Below are 20068 nucleotides of genomic sequence, written 5' to 3' on the forward strand. Positions count from 1 at the left end.
AAGCTCATGCCCCACTTCTGTTTGCATGACTCTAAGGTAGAGTCTCCAAAAGCTGTTTACCGACAGGACTGAGCTACTAAAACCCAGATCACTCCAAATAACCCTGGTTCTTAACTTAAAAGCCTCTCCAACATCCTGGCTGATAAGGCTATCTTTGCATACCTAAAGCCTCCCGCAATTAAAACTGGCTCATCCTAAGAATGTGGTACTATTTTCAAAAGACTTGCAGGTAATTAATTTTAATTAACTCTATTAACTTGAAAAAGACCAAGAATAATTCCTTTTTATGTCCCTATTTCACCAATTTCTAACAGTCTTAAATTAGTCTCTTAGTAATGATAACAACCAGGTTTAGAACTGAACCAATGAAATTGCTTGAAAAACAATGGTCTTTTGTTATTGCATAAGAACATAAAACAAAACTCCAGAATATCAATATGATAAGCTAAGGACATCATCCCCCAAGAATGCAACTGAGAGATTTCAGAAGATTGATAGAAATGTATAAGCATAATTTCATCCTCAGGAGAACATTGTTTAAAATATGATCTTATAAAAAGAATAAAAAATATAAAGAAGACGAAGAAGGAGGAGGAGAAGCTGATTTGGGAGAAATATATAACAGTCTGGGTATGGGAACGCACATCTGTGACCCTAGTACTGAGAGCAGCACAAGGATAATCACAAGTTCCTGGCTAGGCTGCCTAGTGAGACTTTGTATCAAAATAAGGGCTACCTCTGTTTTGCACAGGATAGGCAAGTGCTGTACTTCTGAGCTATAGTCCCAAGCAGCACTGCCAAAAAAGAAGAAGAGGAAGAAGAAGAAGAAGAAGAAGAAGAAGAAGAAGAAGAAGAAGAAGAAGAAGAAGAAGAAGAAGAAGGAGAAGGAGAAGGAGAAGGAGAAGGAGAAGGAGAAGGAGAAGGAGAAGGAGAAGGAGAAGGAGAAGGAGAAGGAGAAGGAGAAGGAGAAGGAGAAGGAGAAGAAGGAGAAGAAGGAGAAGAAGGAGAAGAAGGAGAAGAAGGAGAAGAAGGAGAAGAAGGAGAAGAAGAAGAAGAAGAAGAAGAAGAAGAAGAAGAAGAAGAAGAAGAAGAAGAAGAAGAAGAAGAAAGGAAGAAGAAGAAAGGAAGAAGAAGAAGAAGAAGAAGAAGAAGAAGAAGAAGAAGAAGAAGAAGAAGAAGAAGAAGAAAGGTAGACCTGAAGTTGGAAGGAGGATGTAGGGATGGTGGGGGAGTTAGAAGGGAGGATGAATATGACTAAAAATAACTGTAAACATGTATGGAACTCTCAAACAATAAATATAAACATCATAAAAAAGTTATGATGAAATTCATTATATTGTGCAAAGAATATGTGTAAATAACAAAGGAAAGTTAGGACAAATGATTTAGAATGACCCCAATATAAAGAAATAATAACAAACAGTTTGATGAGATGAAGTATTTAACCTAATTTGAATGTTATACAATGTATACCTGCATCAAAACCCCTTATACCACCGCATTAATATATATGAATTTTGCTGCTATGTATTAGTTTAAATAATTTTAATTAAAAACTATTTAAATTATAATTTTGGTATCAATCAAACACCAGTCAGTATATATATAAAGAAGCATGAGACATGAGTACCTCCATTTTTAATAACAAGTGAAAGTACACTGTTTGATAAATTCATTGTAATCATTCTGTTATATTGATGTTTTATACATACATAGATAATCAATCCTCACTCAGAAAGGCAAATGGGATGGACATCAGAAGAGGGAGTAAACAGGGAACAGGACAAGAGGGCCTCTGAAAGACTCTACCCAGCAGGGTATCAAAGCAGCTGCTGACACTCATAGCCAAACTTTGGGCAGACTGCAGGGAATCTTATGAAAGAAGGGAGAGATAAGACCTAGAAGGGACTGGAGCTCCACAAGGAGAGCAACAAAATTAAGAATCTGGGCCCAGGGATCTTTTCTGAGACTGATAGTCCAACCAAGAAGCATGCATAGAGATAATCTAGAAACCCTGCACAGTTGTAGCCCATGGCAGCTCAGTCGCTAAGTGGGTTCCCTAGTAAAGGGAACAGGGGCTGTCTCTGACATGAACTCAGTGGTTGGCTCTTTGATAACCTCCCTCTGATAGCAGCCTTGCCAGGCTACAGAGGAAGACAATGCAGCTAGCCCTGAAGAGACCTGATAGGCTAGGGTCAGATGGAAGGGAGGAGGATCTCCCCTATCAGTGGACTTGGAGAGGGGCATAGGAGGAGGTGAGGGAGGGAATGAGGGAGGGGGCTACAGCCAGGATACAAAGTGAAAAAAAAATTGTAATTAATATCAAAAATAAAAATGAAAAATGTATTTCCTAAGACAAATGATTTTCTAATAAGTGAAGAGTAACTCCCCTAAAGCTATTTGGAAGGCAGCTATGCTCACCTCTATACCACCAACACCACAGCCCTAAAGCTATTTGTATCATTGGTTCTCTAGCCATCCTAACTATGAACTCCTATATCATCTTCAGCTTGGGAAATACATGCTAGATGCACAGCCTTCTGCAAATAAATGCTGTCTCTTTTATTCCATTTTCTGGCTCTTTTATTTGTATTTCTGTGACAGAAGAGCTGGGACACCAGTTGTTTTGTAAAGCTTCTATACAGCATTGAAAACACAAAATGGCCTTTGTAGGAACAGTAGAATAAGCCACAGCCACAAAGAGAGTGAAAGGACTCTCCCATCAGGGAAGCTTTGGAAGGACACTGGTGCATGGAATGAGGACTATCATTTAAGCAAAATGCTCTGCTAGCATCCATTTGAAGGAGAAAAGGTAAAATGCAGGACAATGAGCTTCCTTGACTTCCAAGTGGGGTTGTGAAACATGCCAGCGAAGAGGAAAATGCTATGCACCAATGGGAAACTATCAAGTTCATATGAAACAGCCCCATGAACCAACCAGCAGCTCCAAAACAGAAAATATTAAACACAATTCATTAACTATTCCAGTGGGCATAAAATTTGAATAATAAATACTGAAAGTGCTACAAACCATTCTGCTTTGGAGATAAGGATGAGGAAAGGTATTTGAGTCAAGTCTGAAGAAAAGAGTGTTCATTTAGTAGACTGTAGCTGGACTGATTGTCAGCCCAAGCAAACAGGAGCAAGAATGACTGTGGTAATATCCAGGACTTGCACGGTCCATTATTTGGAGTGGCCAAAGCCAAGCTTCTCACACTTGTAATTCAAGAAGGAATTTCTGCCAGACAAGTAGGTTGGGGAGGACACAAAGACTGAAGTGACTAACCCTACCCAGGCAGTGGAGGGAAGGGAACAAGCCACTGAGAAAACCTTGAGCTAAAAATCACCCTACCTACAATAAGTGCAGGATAAAGAGGGAACAAAGATTGAGGGAATATCCACCACTAATTGACCTAACCTGAGACCCACCCCGTGGTAGAGAGCCAGCCACTAACACTATTAATGATGCTCTGCTATGCTTGCAGACAGGAACCTAACATGACTGTCTTCTGGGAGGTTCTAGCCAGCAGCTGAGTGAGACAGATGCTGGGAGTTGCAGACAAGCATGGGGCTGAGCTCTGGGGGGTCCTGTGGAAGTATAGGGGGAAAGACAGAAGGACCTGGATGGGACAGGAACCTCATAAGAAGACCAACAGAGACAACTAACCCAGAGTAATGGGGCTTCCAAAGACTGAGACATCAACTCAGGAGGACGCACGGTCTGAACCTAGGCCCCCTAGACACATGTGGCTGATGGGTGGCTTGGTTCTCATGTGGGTTGCCTGGAGATTGGAAGGGGGAGTTAACACAGGCTCTATCGCCTGCTTTTGGATCACTTCCCCCTGGCAGGGCTGCCTTGCCTGGCCTCAGTGGATTAGGATATGCTCGGGCTTGATGTGACTTGATATGCTGGGGAGGGATGATGGGGGAATAGAAGGAGGGGGAGCTTCCGTTTTCTGGGGGAAAAGGAAGAGGGAAAGGGGAAGAAGGGGGAGGGGACTAGGAGGAGTGGAGGGAGGGGTACCCTTGGGATGTAAATTAAATAAACTGAAATAAAATAAAACTTAAAAAAGTCTCTCCCATCCCACATACTCTCTCCAATACCAGAAACTCTTCAGCTATGAATCACAGGGGCTCAACAGCCAAAGAGAGAGAGTGAGGGGAAAAAGATCCTCAGAATTTAAGAGAGATATAGAGTTTAATTTTTTAATTAAAAAGCTGATCACTTAATTATGATTTAGTACATACCATTAATATTTAATTTCATTTTCCTCAAATGTTCAGAAACATTTTTAAAAGGTAGCTGACATTTGGCCACTTCACATTAAAGTGAAAAGCCGAAATATATTTAATTAAATTTACCTTCTCAGTATTCCTATATAAGAAAAAAAAGTCACTCCCACATTAGTCCTTACTTAACAAAATTATGATTGGACTTCACTGGTAGGAGATTGCCAAAAAGAATTAGTCAAAGTGATAATTCAAACCTCAAAAGGCCAGCTTAAACACTGCATGCCAGTAATAGAGTAACGAAAGTATGGATTAAGTCAAAGATCATATGTGAGCCTTTAAACATTCCTGAAGTTTAATATATTTAAGCTGCTGCCAAAATGTAGATATTTATTTTCTCTGACACCATTCCCTGATTCAGACTTAAGTACAGCCTCAGTAATTCTGAAAGGCCTAAATGTTGGTGAGACATCAAAGGACTGCTGCCATTTTGGGTGTACTGGCTCCCAGTTAGGCAAGGCCATGGTAACATTACCTAACAGGTGGCAGCTGGCTTCTGCCAGGACAGTCCTACGCTTGCTGAAGACAGGCAAGTACATGATACTTTATAAAAACACCTGACCTGCTCCCTTCTCATGGATCTTTCCTCCTCCAGAAAGGAGGGAAAAAAGAGTCAACCATAAGTTGAAACAATCTCTCATTAGGGGACAGTCTTGGTAAATAATATCTCAGAGACTGTTGAGGGACTACAATTAAGAGTTTTATAAGGTACAAACATTTTAGTGAACCCCCATGGTGTAAATTTCATCACATGGTTTGTTTTCACAGTCTACTCTCATTTTGATGAAATGCTTCTATGTGAAATCATTTTCTTTTTTAAATATATTTTTAATATTATTTTTCACTTTACTTCCAATTGTAGCCCTCTCTCTCATGTCCTCTAGGTCCCACCCTTCCTCCCCCTCAGAAAAGGAGAGCCCTCCTGCCCTACCAGCTGACACCAGTCTTTCAAGTCTCATCAGGACTGCCTGCATCTTCTTCCTCTGTGGCATGGCAGGGCGACTCTGCCAGGAGGAAGTGATCAAGGAGCAGGGGCTGTCTCTGAAATAATATCTAAAAGCACCAAGTGCTCAGGAATTTCCCTCCTAAGCTCAAGTAATTGTTGAAATCTTGAATATATTACATATAGCAAAAACCAAGTGACTTTCCATGTGCAAACCTTCACCTGCCCCTTGAAAGCAACTGACAAGGAAACTGGCCTAAAAGTTACATAGAAAAAAACAAACAAACAAACAAACAAAAAAACTAGATACATCATTAAAAAAAAATGGACTAAACAGAATCCCTGAGCTAGAGAGAAACACTTGAACTGGAAAAATAAAGCTAAAAATTTCATAGCTCCTTACAAGGCCTGGGTAACAGGGGCCAGAAAGCCTGCTTTTGTGTTGTATCCACATGAACTGCTAGGCTTCACTCAATTGTGCAGCTTCTAGAATCAAGTTGGAACTGGGACTGGAAATGCTTTTTAAGACATTCGGACTGGGTTTTTCTCTTTGTGGTCCTACAAATTTGTTAAGTTTTGTTTTTACAATGACAGAATTTGGGGTGTAGGGTGGTACAGTCTGATAATCCAGGTCTCAGATAAAGATAGTTGAGGTCCAGAGAAGCTGAGGCAGGGAAGGGCAAAGGTGGACACTGGTAGCTTCAGAAAATCCACAAACTGAAAGAAATAATATTTAAATTGCTCTGTCTGCCAAACTGGGTGAGACTTATGTTGGTCAAAAGTCATGAATGATTGCTAAAGGCTGAATAGAGCTGGTCCCTAGGCAAGTTATCCTGACTTTCACTACGAAGATTCCTCTAGAAAAATCTTGGTAAGGAAGAGGTAATAAAGCATAGATACAGCCTTATCACACAATCTGAATGCAAAGGAAAATTCAGGGAGCCCCTAAACATTCCTATAGCCTTAATATGATCTACCAGTCACCCTTATTATTTAGGATCTACAGCATCAAATTCCTTCCAAAGACCCAACAGCAGAGCTGAAAAAGAGTTTCAGCTCTAATCTTGAGTTACTCTTGAGTAGTGGTTAATAAATTTGAAAGACGAACTTGGGCACATTCAGGGTGCTAAGGCAAAAGACTTTGTCGATAGAAAAAGCCTACATACAGATTGGAAAAAAGCTTCACTAACACTACATCCCATGCAGTGATAATGTCCAAAATGCATAAAAACTCAAGAAATTAAACATCAACAAAACAAATAATCTAATTGAAAATGGGGTACAGAGCTAAATGGAAAATTCTCAAGAGAGGACTATTGAATGGCTGAGAAGCACTTAAAGAAATGCTCAGAATCTTAGTCATTAGCGAACTGCAAATCAAAATGACTGAGATCCCATTTTACAACCATCACAGTGGCTAAGATCAAAAATTCAACTGACAAGTGGGATAGACCTCAGAAGATGGATTAAACAGTGAATAGGACAGGATCCTACCACAGAGGGCTTCTGAAAGACTCTACCCAGCAGAGTATTAAAGCAATGCTGAGACTCAGAGCCAAACTTTGGGCAGACTGCAGGGAATCTTATGAAAGAAGGAGGAGATAGAAAGACCTGGAGGGGACGAGATCTCCACAAGGAAAGCAAAAGAACCAAAATATCTGGGCACAGGGTTCTTTTCTGAGACTGATACTCCAACCAAGGACCATGCATGGATATAACCTATAACTCTTGCTCAGATGTAGCCCATGGCAACTCAGTCTCTAAGTGGGTTCCTAGTAAGGAGAACAGGGTCTGTCTCTGACATGAACTCAGTGGCTGGCTCTTTGATCACATCCCCCTGAGGGGGGGGGGGCAGCCTTACCAGGCCACAGAAGAAGACAATGCAGACAGTCCTGAAGAAACCTGATAGGCTAGGTTCAGATGGAAGGGGAGGAGGACCTCCACTATCAGTGGACTGGGGAAGGGGTATGGAAGGAGAAGAGGGAGGAAAGGTGGGGTTAGGAGGGGAGGAGGGAGGAGGTTACAGCTGGAGTACAAAGTGAATAAATTTTAATAAATAAAAAAAATTAAAGTCAAAAAAATTCAACTGACAACACATACTGGCAAGGACTTGGAGAAAGGGGAACACTTCTCCATTGCTAGTGGGAGTGTAAACTTGTACAACTACTTTGGACATCAATCTGGTGCTTTCTCAGAAAAATTTGAAAATAGATATATCTCAAGACCCACCTATACCATTTCTCAGCATATGCCCAAAAGATACTCCACCATACAACAAAGACATTTGCTCAATTATGTTCATAGAAGCTTTATTCATAGTAGCCAGAGACTAGAAACAATGCAGATGTACTGCAACTGAAGATAATACATAATGAAAATGTGGTACATTTACAAAATTGAATACTACTCAAGCTATTAAAAACAAGGAAATCCTGAAATTCACAGGCAAATGAGTAGAACTAGAAAATATCATCCTGGGTGAGGTAACCCAGATCCAGAAAGACATATATGGCACTTATCTGCAGATGTTAGTCATATGTTATAGGATAACCATAATACAATTTACAGACTCAAAGAAGCTAAGTAACAAGGAGGGGCCAAGGGAAGATGTTTGACTCTCACACAGAATGGGAAATAGAATAGACAGCAGAAGTCTATGAAGAGAGGGAACTTGGTAGGAGAGGATGTGGGGAGGGAAATGAGGTAGGGGATCAGATGTGGGGAGAATGGGGAGGAGAGGTGAGAGGGCTTGGAGAGAAAAAGAAAACAGAGGATGGGAGCATCTCTGAGACAAGCTGAATATCTGCAACATGGTAAGTCCTTTGGAGGATATGGAGATGACTCTAGCTAAGCCTCCTAGCACCAAGTGACGTGGAGACTGAGGAAGCCATCTTCTAACTGGGTTGGACTTAGTGGTGGGAGGGGAACAACAACCCACCTACAAAACCTTCAACCCGCTCTGCCTGCAAGATGTGCAGATAAAGATAGAGCAGAGACTGAAGAAATGTTCAACCAACGCCTGGCCCAATCTGAGACCTATATCAAGGGAGAAAGCCATTCCCTGACACCACTAAGGATACCCTGATATGCTTACAGAAAGGATCTTAGCATAACTATACTCTGAGAGGCTCCACCCAGCAGTGGATAGAAACAGATGCTGAGACCCACAGCCAAACTGGTGGAGATTGGGGAGTCCTGTGGAAAGTGGGGAAAAAAAGGATAGAAGGACCTGGAGAGGATAAGAACTCTACAAGAAGACCAACAGAGTCAACTAACCTAGACCCATGGAGTCTTACAGAGATTGAAACACCAACCAAACAGCATGCATAGACTGGACTTAGGCCCTCTACACAAACATAACCGATGGGCAGCTTGATCTTCATGTGGGTAACCCAGTAAGAGTAAGAGGAGCAGTGGCTGTCTCTGACATGGATTCTGTTGCCTGCTTTTGGATCACTTCCCCCTAGTGGGACTGCCTTGCCTGGCCTCAGTGGATGAAGATGAGCTCAGTCTTGATGCGACTTAATGTGCATGGAGTGGGTTGGTGTAAAGCAGGAGGGGGAGACGATCAAGATGTGAACAAATAAATGAACTTTAAAAAATAATTTTGAAAGACATAGTTTAGCAAGAAAAAATAATCTCAGCAGAGAGAGAGTGTATATTTCTGTTATAGCTCTATAGAAATTAGAAGGCAAGCCATGGGAACTAAGAAGAATTTAAGAGAAAACATGCTCCATCAGTGGTAATAAGATGATAATAGGGAGAGATTCTCAGGAATGTGGTAGATTGGAGAAGTAAGGTGGAGAAATATTTTCCCCATCCATGGAGATAAGTGAGATGTGGCTCTACTAGTGAAATTGTTGGGGTGTGTTTTGGTTTCATTTGTTTTGTTTTTGTTTTTGTTTTTCTGTTTGTTTTTTTGAAAGCTACAAATGCTAAGAGGAAAGGCTATTAGATGCAGTGATATACAAAAATTACCCACTGACAAAGGATCAAGGATGTTCATGGACTCAGCAGAGAGCTGAGGTTATGCCGGGAAACTCATGAGCTAAGAAAGATTTCTGATTATTTTTACTTATTAATTTTCAGCTCATTATAACAAGGTTCAAAGAGCTTCTTGAAATAGCTCCAACATCAGGGCACAAAATTAAGCACTGAGAAAATCAAGCAAAAGCAAAAATAACTATAGATAATTAAATAAGGCTCTGATTTGCATTTATACAAAGAAATAGATGATATACAGTTTTACAGAGTTGTTGAGACAGGGAACATATCCAACTTTAATCTTCCCAGGATTCAAAGAACTAGAAGATAGGGGTAGTGAGCTTGCTAATTCTTGTTCTGACTCATTTGTCTTTCCTCAGGAAGACTTTTGAGAGAGACACAGAAGGTTTGTCCTGGTTCAGATCTTTTGAGATGTGAGCATTTCACAGGACAGAGAACAGTGGGAAAAAGTGACAGCCAAGAATAGCCCCATAAGTGGGAGGTTTAGAAAACACCAGTGCACATTGTTTGTCACCGTAAAATTGTCAAGAATAGAAGAGATTGGCCCAGTAAGTGTGAAAACTGTAAATGAAATTTTCTGCGATAATCCAAGCATCATGTAATGTTACGGGCTCCTGAAGGTCATGTACATACCCAGCGTCTCACTGCCAAGATGTTGTTGTTCTCATCTTCAGATCAATTCTGCCTATCCTTACTTCCTCATAACTCCTAGTTCATAGACAGGCAGAAAGCAGCATATAGACTTTATCGGCTGGTATCTCTCTATTCCAGATTATCTCTCTCTCTCTCTTTTTTAACTAACAGTAAGTTCTTCATTGTGTCCCTATAACACCATATTCACTTCATCACCAGAATGAATGGTTTAATTGATACTAGCTCAGTTTTTTAAGTTGCTGATAAAGGCCATATCCTTGTCTTATCTGGCTCACACTTGCTGCAAGCAACATAATTTGCTTTCTTCTCAAATATGGAAATGAAAGTGAGCTTTCAACAGGAGATCATGCAGGGCAGTTCCCCCTATCATGATGCAAATGTCACTTCCTCTTACTGGAATTTCTTGCATGCAATCTGAATATATCTCAGTTAGTTTTATGTCTCTATTGTATCTACTAGTACCTCCAACAGGATAAAAATCTATCGTGTCAGCTTTACATGCTTCTTTGCTATGGGCTCCTTGGAATCCAGATTGGCGCCCAGGACTAAACAAAGTTCCCAGCCCATTACAGCATAGGTGTTCAATGAACTCAATTTTCTGAACAACATCTTCAATAAAAATTATATTATGTTCTTACAAACAAGATTCTTTCAATAATTGCTGTTCCATGTGATGAAGAAGAAACTATAACATGTTTGAAAGGTTCATGATATGACTCAACTGCATTAATTCTCAAGGTATGTACCACTCCCTTCCTCAAAGGTAATCTAGGCCGGGGCTAGAGCATATCCCACAATACATTAGAATTTTAGGCTGCCACAAAGTCTTACAGTTATTGCACATGAACATTTCTGAGCAAATTAATTCTGTTCCAAAGAAATGTGTGTTCAGACACACTAAGAAAGTATTTAAATATTAACATTTATCTTCTCTTTTCATCATGGGTTTAAATTACACCCTAAACTTATGTAATCTTAAGTCAATTTTAAGTTTAATTTTAAGGTAGATAGGTAGGCATAGAGATGATAGCTAGCTGGATGGATGGATGGATGGATAGATAGATAGATAGATAGATAGATAGATAGATAGATAGATAGACAGAAAGATAGAGACTACTCTATCGCCCAAAATTAATTGGCATTTAACTAGTTACTGAATCTTTTCTAGGACATATTACCTGCTATATCTCCATACATCTTTCTTTGGATTTTTACTAAACATGTTATGGCATGCTTAGCAACATTTTACAGAATAAAAAAAAAATGACCCAGTCAGCATATAACAGAACCATGATGCAAAATCAAGATTTGGTCTTTAAATCCCTCTAAGGCACGAGACTTTTTTTTTTTTTAATCCATGAATATATCACCTGGCTCTGCTGCTAAGCACAAACGCATTGTCTGAGGGCTTGAGTCATAAGGTATCCCCAGGTGGAATTAGGATGGTCTGGTGTACCATGACCAGGACAGAGCATGGGGAGAAAGGTTTACGATGGTCTTTTTATTCTTGCAGATTAGAAAAAATATTAATCATGTAAACTAAGTAATTCTAGCAGGTAGTATAAGGAAAATATCTATGAGGCTGGGTGATAGGTTTTAAACCAATCTTGACACCTTTTCACTTCTTCCTGTTCCCAGCCCCTTGGGTGGTTTTTATCTGCTGCCTCTCTGGATCTACATCACTACCCACAGGAGACCTTGTTGCCTGCAAAATTTTCTCCACTTAAAAAGACTATGTATATTGGGGCTTACTGTGCTCTTGATTTAATGTCAATTTAACATTGAAACAATCTTGTAAAAAATCAGAACTCTCCTGCAGAGAGCTGCTGGAGAAATTACAGAAAGGGCCAGAGAAGGAAAGGTAAGTGGTCTCCTCCTCTTCCTCTAAGAGGGCCTCCCCTGGCTGCTTCAGCTTCATTAGAAGAGCCAATTCAGACTATTTAAACATCCCCCAGACACCCCTTTTCCATGCTGGTAAGTGATGACAGTCAGCTCTTCACCTAACACAGCAAGGACAAAGAAATGAGCTCCACACCCCAGTAGCCTACAAGATACCTTTGCCTCAAAGCTATTATTTTTAGTCAGCACCAAGAAAAGGGTTTATAGAAAGTGACTTGTCTCTTGTCACTCTGCCTATTCAAGTTCTGATAGATGCTGATGGCCTCCTACCCTGTGTGCAAAGCCCAGCCGACCTGCAGCATTGAACACTGATAAGAACTTAACAGGAACCACATACGCAGATCCATCACTAGACGCTGTGAACCATGGGATCATCACAGCCTTCTTCTCATCCTGATATTATCTTCAGTTGCAGTGTCACCAAATTTCTTATCAGAGCTTGGAAAGCTCTGAGAAAAACAGTCACCATTCTGTCACAGAGACTTCAATGTGGCCTTGACACATTTTCAAAAGAGGAAAATTGAATCCAAAATCTCTCTAAGGCAAAGATTCACACTGCCTCTTCACACATTGAAGAGGAAAAAAAAAAAAAGCCATGTGACATCATTTTTTTCTGGAATATCTATTCAGAAGTCAACATGTGACAGATTAGATTGGAGTCTTATCTGCTGAACAGTTACTTTAAATGTGTTGTCAGAAATAACAGTAAACATTCTCGGAGGACTTAGAAGAATTTTGGACAATTGATGGTTTCTGGCAAATGGAAGAATCAGTCAAGAAGTCAGCCCTAAAATAACCATGAGCAACATTAAATGATCTCAGCAGGTTGTATGCATAAACATATATGTGTGTGTATAAATTATAATTACAGAATAAGAGACCATGAATTTGAGAATGAGTGGAAGTGACATGGTAGGAGCTGGAGGAAGGGAAGGAAGAGAATAATGAAAATTCAGTGCTTATATATGAAATTCTCAAAAAATTAAAAATAAAGAATACGTATGAGGATCCACTATTTAATATTTTTCACCTTTTATTTGGTGGAAGATGGATAGTTTTGATGTCTCTGAAGAGATGGCTCAGTGGGTAAGACTGCTTCCTGAACAAGCATGAAGACCTGTGTTCAAATCCCCACCATCTATGTAAAAAGCCTAATATGGACGCACAGCTCTGTACTTCCAGAGCTGTGGGGGGTAGAGACAGTGGAATCCCTTGGGCTTGCAGGGCCCTAACTCAGTTCCAGGTTTAATGAGAGACCTTGTTCAAAGAACGAAGGCAGCAAGTAAAAGAGCAGGGCATCCAGCCTCCTTGAGTTCATGTAGGTGTTCAGACACACAGCCAAGTGTTCCAGCACACTTGTACACACACACACACACACACACACACACACACACACACACACACCATAAATACACAAAAAGAACTTTAAACAAGGTTTGATTAAATTTACTAAACTGGCTATCTTTTAGAAGATTCTTGAAAGATAAACATGCTTTGTTTATACATATGGGAAGATAAACCAGCTAAATCTTCTCAGAAAAATGGTTTTTCTCCAGGGATCAAACACATAAGCAAAGTCATCCTCTTCTACAAGAAGTTTCATTTCACTATCAGTCCAGTGGGGTCGTAGAGATCAAGGGAGAATATTATTCCATAATCAACAAAGCTGAGGATAGTGACAAAACCACAAAGAAAGTTATGGCTTAAGCATTCACTTTTAATTTAGTTTTAAATAACACCTATGCCTGCATAGTAAGAATTATAAATTATATTTAGATCGTGTAAAGTATTGTTTGACAAGGTAAGCTTGTCATTTAGAGACACTGAAGTCTTGACCCTCTTTCATGACTGCACAAAGCACAGCATTCTGAAAGGGATGTCCAACAAGCCAAGAGCTGAAGATTTCACACATGGATCTAATTCTTACCTAGCCTTGCAGAAGCTGAAGCATGGTGCTCTTAGCCAGAAATCCCCAGACAGACAGTTCTGCCAAATTCAATAGCTATTTTCTTTTCCTGAAAATAAAAAAAAAAAATAAGATGAACACATAGAATAAATTTGAATAATGCTGAAAACAGTCTTTCTCGGGCTAAAGATCTAAATGTGTCTTCTACATTAATGTGTTTTTCTAAGCAAAATACCAAGCATAATAGAGTTGTCACTTTTCTGATGCAATTATCTGAAAATTAGTGGTTTATTTGTAAAATACTATGTACAAAACTATGATTGGAAATAGAGGGTTGAAAGAAAAATAAGACACATTGTGTTTTTAACAGCATGCTACAAAGACCCGGAGCCCATCCAGCAGCTATGATTTAATAGATTGTGTAGCAGAATTTAAATCAGTTATATAATGTTCATTAAAATGGCTACAATGCTCTATCCAACAGAGAACTGAGTTATCTCCAATCAAATCTCACTTGTCAGACATGGGGCTCCATGGTCGCATTCATGTCACTCATACAAATAAAGGCCATGTGTCATACCATAACATTGAATCATAGGAGACAGGATGTGCCAAGATAAACCAAAATTTAATCAGGTAAGAAGTCAAGCATAGGAATATGTGATATCTGGGATTTTGAGAACTGTTCCTAGGTTGACCCAGAAAATATTAACTATTGAAAGAGTCATCAAAATGTTAGAATAATGCAGGAAGCTGGGAAGGTGGGCTTGGTGTTGACAAAGAATGCCACACTAAGACAACACTAGCCTGTTGGATGAACTGTATCATGCAATGGTCCTAAGTCAGCACATTTCCTTTCTGCCCTTTTCCGTGTCCTCTAACAAGACAGAGTAGCCTGGAATTATAAGCAAATATGCACGCTTAAGAATCCACAAAACCACAGAGAATATTTTAAGACATCTTGTGAGGCAGCCAAACTTATTCCACACCATACCCTGCCACTTAAAGATTCAATTAGAAAAACCAAGTACCACCTTGTTCCATGACATTTCCTGGGGAGACAAAAAGAATCACTTTTCCACCCCAGATAGACATGATACTGACAAAACCAAAGACATAATTCCATTCAAGTCCAGCTTGGTAAATCAATGTCTTTATTGGGTTCTCTTACATAAATATTGGTAACTCATTGACAGCTATTTCACCTGGAAAGCATTTGGGCAACTTCTAAGCAGCCAGATGAAGAAACATGCCCTCTAGGGTTCAAGCTCTCATATGGTGGTAATTATTCATGACAGTGCCCTCATGAAGATATAGGAAAGGCCTTATGAAGCTGGTAATCTCATGACCCTCCTCCTTCTCTCCACAGAGAATGTTGGATCCAAAATCTACAGGATTTCCTTTAGATCATCACAGCCCTTCTACTTCAAGGTGGCAATGGTCAGGTCTGCCTGGAAGACAATGCTATACTATCTACCTTTCAAGAGCATGAAGTCTATCTGAGAAGACAAAATACACAGATATACTATACTTTTGTGACATAAACATTATTTCCCCCATTCTAGGCTTATTTGTTTTGTTGACAAACTACAATATTTTGGCTTACCCAACTTTTACCCTGAATTCAGAGCTACCCTCAATTAAACTGTCATATTCTGGCATCTGTGGTACCCCTCAAGTCCTGCGTTACAATCAATCTACTTCTGTAGTTCTCTGAGCGTTTCAAAATGAAGCTCTACACAGTCATAAAAGTATGCTTCTCTAGAGCCAGCTAGTAGAGAAAGCTAACAAGGAAGCAAACTGAATAAAACCCAGGTGTCCATAAAAAAGTAGGTTTACAGTTTCACTCTTTTATTGTAAAATTACATGTGAAATTACTTCTCCTTGCATGTATTACTTGGGTTTTTTTTTTTTTTTTTTATAAAAGTACTTTCCTCCAGCAAGGAAGAAGATAAAATCCTCAGTGTGCTGCCTGGCACACTCCATTGTAGGCATTTATTCTCAGAATAGTACTTTAGAGGGGCAAAAACACAATACGAGATTTGGCAAGATTCCACTTTTGCTTTAAAAGTATGTCAGTTGTAGTTGATTATCCCATGATAAACTTCCAAATTCATATCTTTTTCACATAATACTGAAGTCACTTGTAAGCAACCTTAGTTACATTGTTAGAAGCATCTTGTACACAGTTCTTTATAATTCCAGAAAAAGATAACAATTAGATGGCAGAAATGAAAAGAACATCTGTGATTGAACATAGGGCAAGTGACCCCAGTATCGCCCTCCCTTGAAATATTTTAAGCTTTCCCAATTCCACACAAAATCCTTCAACCTCACCCCTAGAAAAATTGACTGTACTTACATAGTTGCCCTAAATAAAAGAGTGTGAGTCAACATGGAAAGTAAATTATTCATGTTAGCAAGTAAATGAAAATAATACTCAAACCAAGCAAGCCAAGTTATTTTTGTTCATCTCTTAAAACCCTTAGTTAGGGCTGTGGTAGTGGGCCAACAAGTGAAGTACTTGTCTTCAGGTATGAGGGCCTGAGATTCCATCCCTCCGAACCACATAGAACGTGGTAGCGTTCCCTGTAATCTCAAACCTCTGATGTTGAGGCAGGAGGTAGAACAGAATATTTGCAAGTTCTTGGGCCAGCTACTCTGGTGCCCACAGTAGCAAACTTAAGAGACTCTGCCTCAAACAAGGTTGAAGATGAAGACCTAATCTCAAGGTTGTCTTCTGACCGCGACACGCGTGCAGTGACACACAAATGACAACACCCAGAGGAAGACACACCCCACACTCCCACCAAGACAGAGACAGGCACACAAACACACACGGGGAGGGAAGCACATTTTAATTCAAGCCTGGGAGATGGCTCTGGTTAAAAGCATTTATTATTCTTCCAGAGGACAGAGTTTGGTACCAGCGCCCATGTAGGAAAGCTGTTAACTGCTGACAACTCTAGCTCTAAAGACCTGGATGCCCTCTGCTGGCATCTGCAGGATCCTATCTATACTCATGTGCACATACCCACACACAAAAGCAAGCAAATAAGTGATAAAATTAATGTTTAAAAACAGATGTCATTAAGTAATACTACCAGTCATTCTTAACCAAAATAGTTTGCACGATTTATTCTTAATATTCCTAGTGGCCTTTTCTGTATAAATAAATAGCAAAATCTCATTATTTGTCCTTAGGATGTATGATCAGAGAGTATAGTTGGAGATTACAATGGGCAGACTGAACAGTGTGATCAAAGGAAAGCAGCACCACCACCAGAATTCCCCATGGTTATCAGGTAGATATATCTGGACTCCCTTGCTGTGGCCCCAGCATCAATCCCTGATCACTCATCTTTTGCAGGAACAAGATACTACAAATCACTTTCCAGGCACTAACATACTCACACTTTGTTGTTTTCACCTTTATTCTTTGGCAAATAGTAATATTAGCGTCATTATTTGAAAAATTAGAAATGTCAAAAGTTCCCTCAGGAATTGCACACTCCCAGAATACCAGATATTTAACAGGTTAGATGCTGTCTAACTAAAGAATAACTTCTTTTTTGCATTTATTTATTTATATTACAGTTTATTCACTTTGTATCCCAGCTGTAGCACCCTCCCTCATTTCCTCACAATCCCACCCTCCCTCCCTCCTCTCCTCCCATGCCCCTGTCCAAGTCCACTGATAGGGGAAGTCCTCCTCCCCTTCCATCTGACCCTCACCTATCAGGTCTCATCAGAACTGGCTGCATCGTCTTCCTCTGTGGCCTGGTAAGGCTGTTCCCCCCTCAGGGGGAGATGATCAAAGAGCCAGCCACTGAGTTCATGTCATAAAGAATAACTTCTTAAAATGTGATAGTTGGGTTGGTGGATTAGACAGGTGGATTACAGTCAGTTAAAAATCAATCTTATTTTAAACCAAAATAAGCAACCACAGCCATCTTAAAATGTTCACTGTTAATGAAAATATATACTATGTGTATATATAGTAAAATCAGTCTATGTAGCTCTCATTACAAAGAAAGAACAGAAAGAGAAAGGGAAGAATAGAAAGCTGGGTGAGAAGGAAAAAGAGGACAGCCAGCATAAAGCTACGTTGTTACAGTGGATTGTAGACAGGAAGGGTCTGGCTAACAGATCTGCCAAGCATCAGAATACCTGATTCTGGTGATGATGGTGATGATGAGGTTGATGGTGATGATAATGGCAGTAGTAGGAGAAAGTGTTCAACTGCTCCCAGCCCAACGCCATTCTCACCCACTGAACAGTGTGAGTTGAGGGTCACATGAATCAGTAGAGGTACGAGGGCCAATTTACTGCTAAGGAGCAAAGGTTCTTGTGCTTTGGTGTATCGGATGCTCAGGATAAAAAGGTGTCTGGTACAGAGGCCTCAGTGATGAGAGAGGAATGTGAATGTGACTGAGTACTCCTGACCCTAGGAATTTGGTACCCATATCTTTGTATTTTTCTCAGTGCAGAGAGAGCTGCTATCCTTGTATGATCTGTTAGGTCAAGCCATTGCACCTATGTCCGGATCAATTCTGAAAAATCATACTAGGTCATACAGTGTGGAGGCTGCTGGATAAAAGAGTAGTTTGCATCTGCATGGGATTAGAGGAGGGGCATGGGAAGAGAAGAGACAGGGAGGCAGGGTTGGGAGGGGATGGGGACAAGGGAGGGGTCTACAGCTGGAATACAAAGTGAATAAATTGTAATGAATAAATTTTTAAAAATATGAAAAGGAAACACAAAAAAAGAAAAAGTTTTAAAAAGAGTAGCTTACAGTAGTGTCTAAGGACAGTTGGGCATTGGTAATGAGACCTAAGAGGTCATAAAGGAAGTGAAAGTTTCCTTTAATTTGGAGAAAAAGGAAAGGTGTTGTGTATGTAGAAATTCAAGCTTATGATTTAAGGTCCAGGGGTGGGGATGTGAGGCAGAAGGAACGAGGAGTGAGTAGGCTCAGCAAACAGTGAATTTGTGTCATCAGTCCACAAGTCTCTGAAACAGTAATCATAAACCTTCCATTGTTTTAAATAGAGTCATGAAATCATCAGTGAGTAGTGAATATTTCTTACAATCCAGCTCCTAAATAGGAGGAGATGCTTTCAAAGAAAATCATGTTGAAGAGCTACGAAAATTTAATGTTGCACATTAGGAGGGTTAGTTGTATGGATTTCGGGGAGTCTATTCCCTATAAATGGCACAATATTGAGTTAAATACACTTTCATAATTCTTTATAGTGTATTTCTTCCTTCAACTTATCCCACAGAGAGTCATACCTTCAAAGATGAACCAGTCAGATTTTATCTTTCCATAGCAGGATAGAAAATTAGTCCTTTTCTTCTAAATATCTCTTCTAAACTACATTAGCCTCTTAGTCTTTCTTTAGGACAAAACAAAGCAAATAAACAACCCAACCATTCTTCCTGAATTAAAAGAAAAAAGCAGCAAGCAGCATATATTTGCACAACTTATTACTTCTTTGTTTTTGTTCTGGTTTCTTTTCATGGAACTAAAGTTCTACGTATTTGCAGCAGGTGCTTTTTCCTACCCCAGATTATAATCTTTTCTTAGTAGCAAGTCACATGGTCTGTCTGTGAAATCATGTAGTTTTGTGTTTATATATCAGTGAAATGTCTTGAATTTATATTTTTATGCCAGTTGTCAATTTAAAAAAAACTCTCTTGGCCAAAAGCACTTAAATAATAGATCAAAAATATTGTAAAATGCTACTAGTCACAAAATTTAAATATGTATTATCTCAGAATGTGCCATCACTGAAGTAAGTTCATATGTTGGAGTCCTAGGTTGAAAATAATGGAAATGGCCTCACTTCTAAGACATAAGCATTCTCATTGGGAAGATATCAGATCTGTAAATGCTGGGTCCAAGGGAAGTCCAGAAAGGTAGCAGGGGCCAGAAAACATGTCACGAGGCAACAACTGTCTGCTTGGTTGTCCACTGACACAGCCTGTGCATTGAAGCTTAGAAAAATGGGCCGAGAATCACACTATATCATAAGTGATCCATCACCATTCCAAGAAGAGTGTTTCCACAGTGATGAGTGAATATTTCTTAGAATCCAGTCCCTAAATAGTAGGAGATGCTATGAAAGAAAGTCATGTTGAAGAGTGAAGAAAATGAGGAAGATCAAGCACAGGCCTTCAAAAACAACATTTCCTGTCATGGGTGGCCTCAGTGCAACAGGTGTGAGCATCAGAACACTGTGCAAATGGCTAGTAATGTCGGTAAGGACCAAGCCTCTGCGAAAGCAGAAGAGTCTGTGATAGAAGACCAGCCTTGGTAGCATTTAGGTTTGCTTCTGCTTTACCATGCATATATCGATCTAGATGTAAAA

General features: G+C 39.8%; 1 protein-coding gene across 1 annotated transcript in view; it reads right to left on the reverse strand.

Moving 5' to 3' along the window:
* The window catches only part of Inpp4b (inositol polyphosphate-4-phosphatase type II B), a 672431-nt gene that overhangs the window by 474085 nt on the left and 178278 nt on the right, over positions 1–20068 (reverse strand). The window contains exon 3 of the mRNA XM_055609049.1: positions 13719–13806. The gene's annotated coding sequence lies outside the window, so the exon portion shown is untranslated. The remainder of the gene's footprint in view (positions 1–13718; positions 13807–20068) is intronic.

The sequence above is a fragment of the Psammomys obesus genome, unplaced genomic scaffold (assembly GCF_907164565.1).
Source record: "Psammomys obesus unplaced genomic scaffold, mPsaObe1.curated_primary_1811, whole genome shotgun sequence".
Taxonomy (NCBI): domain Eukaryota; kingdom Metazoa; phylum Chordata; class Mammalia; order Rodentia; family Muridae; genus Psammomys; species Psammomys obesus.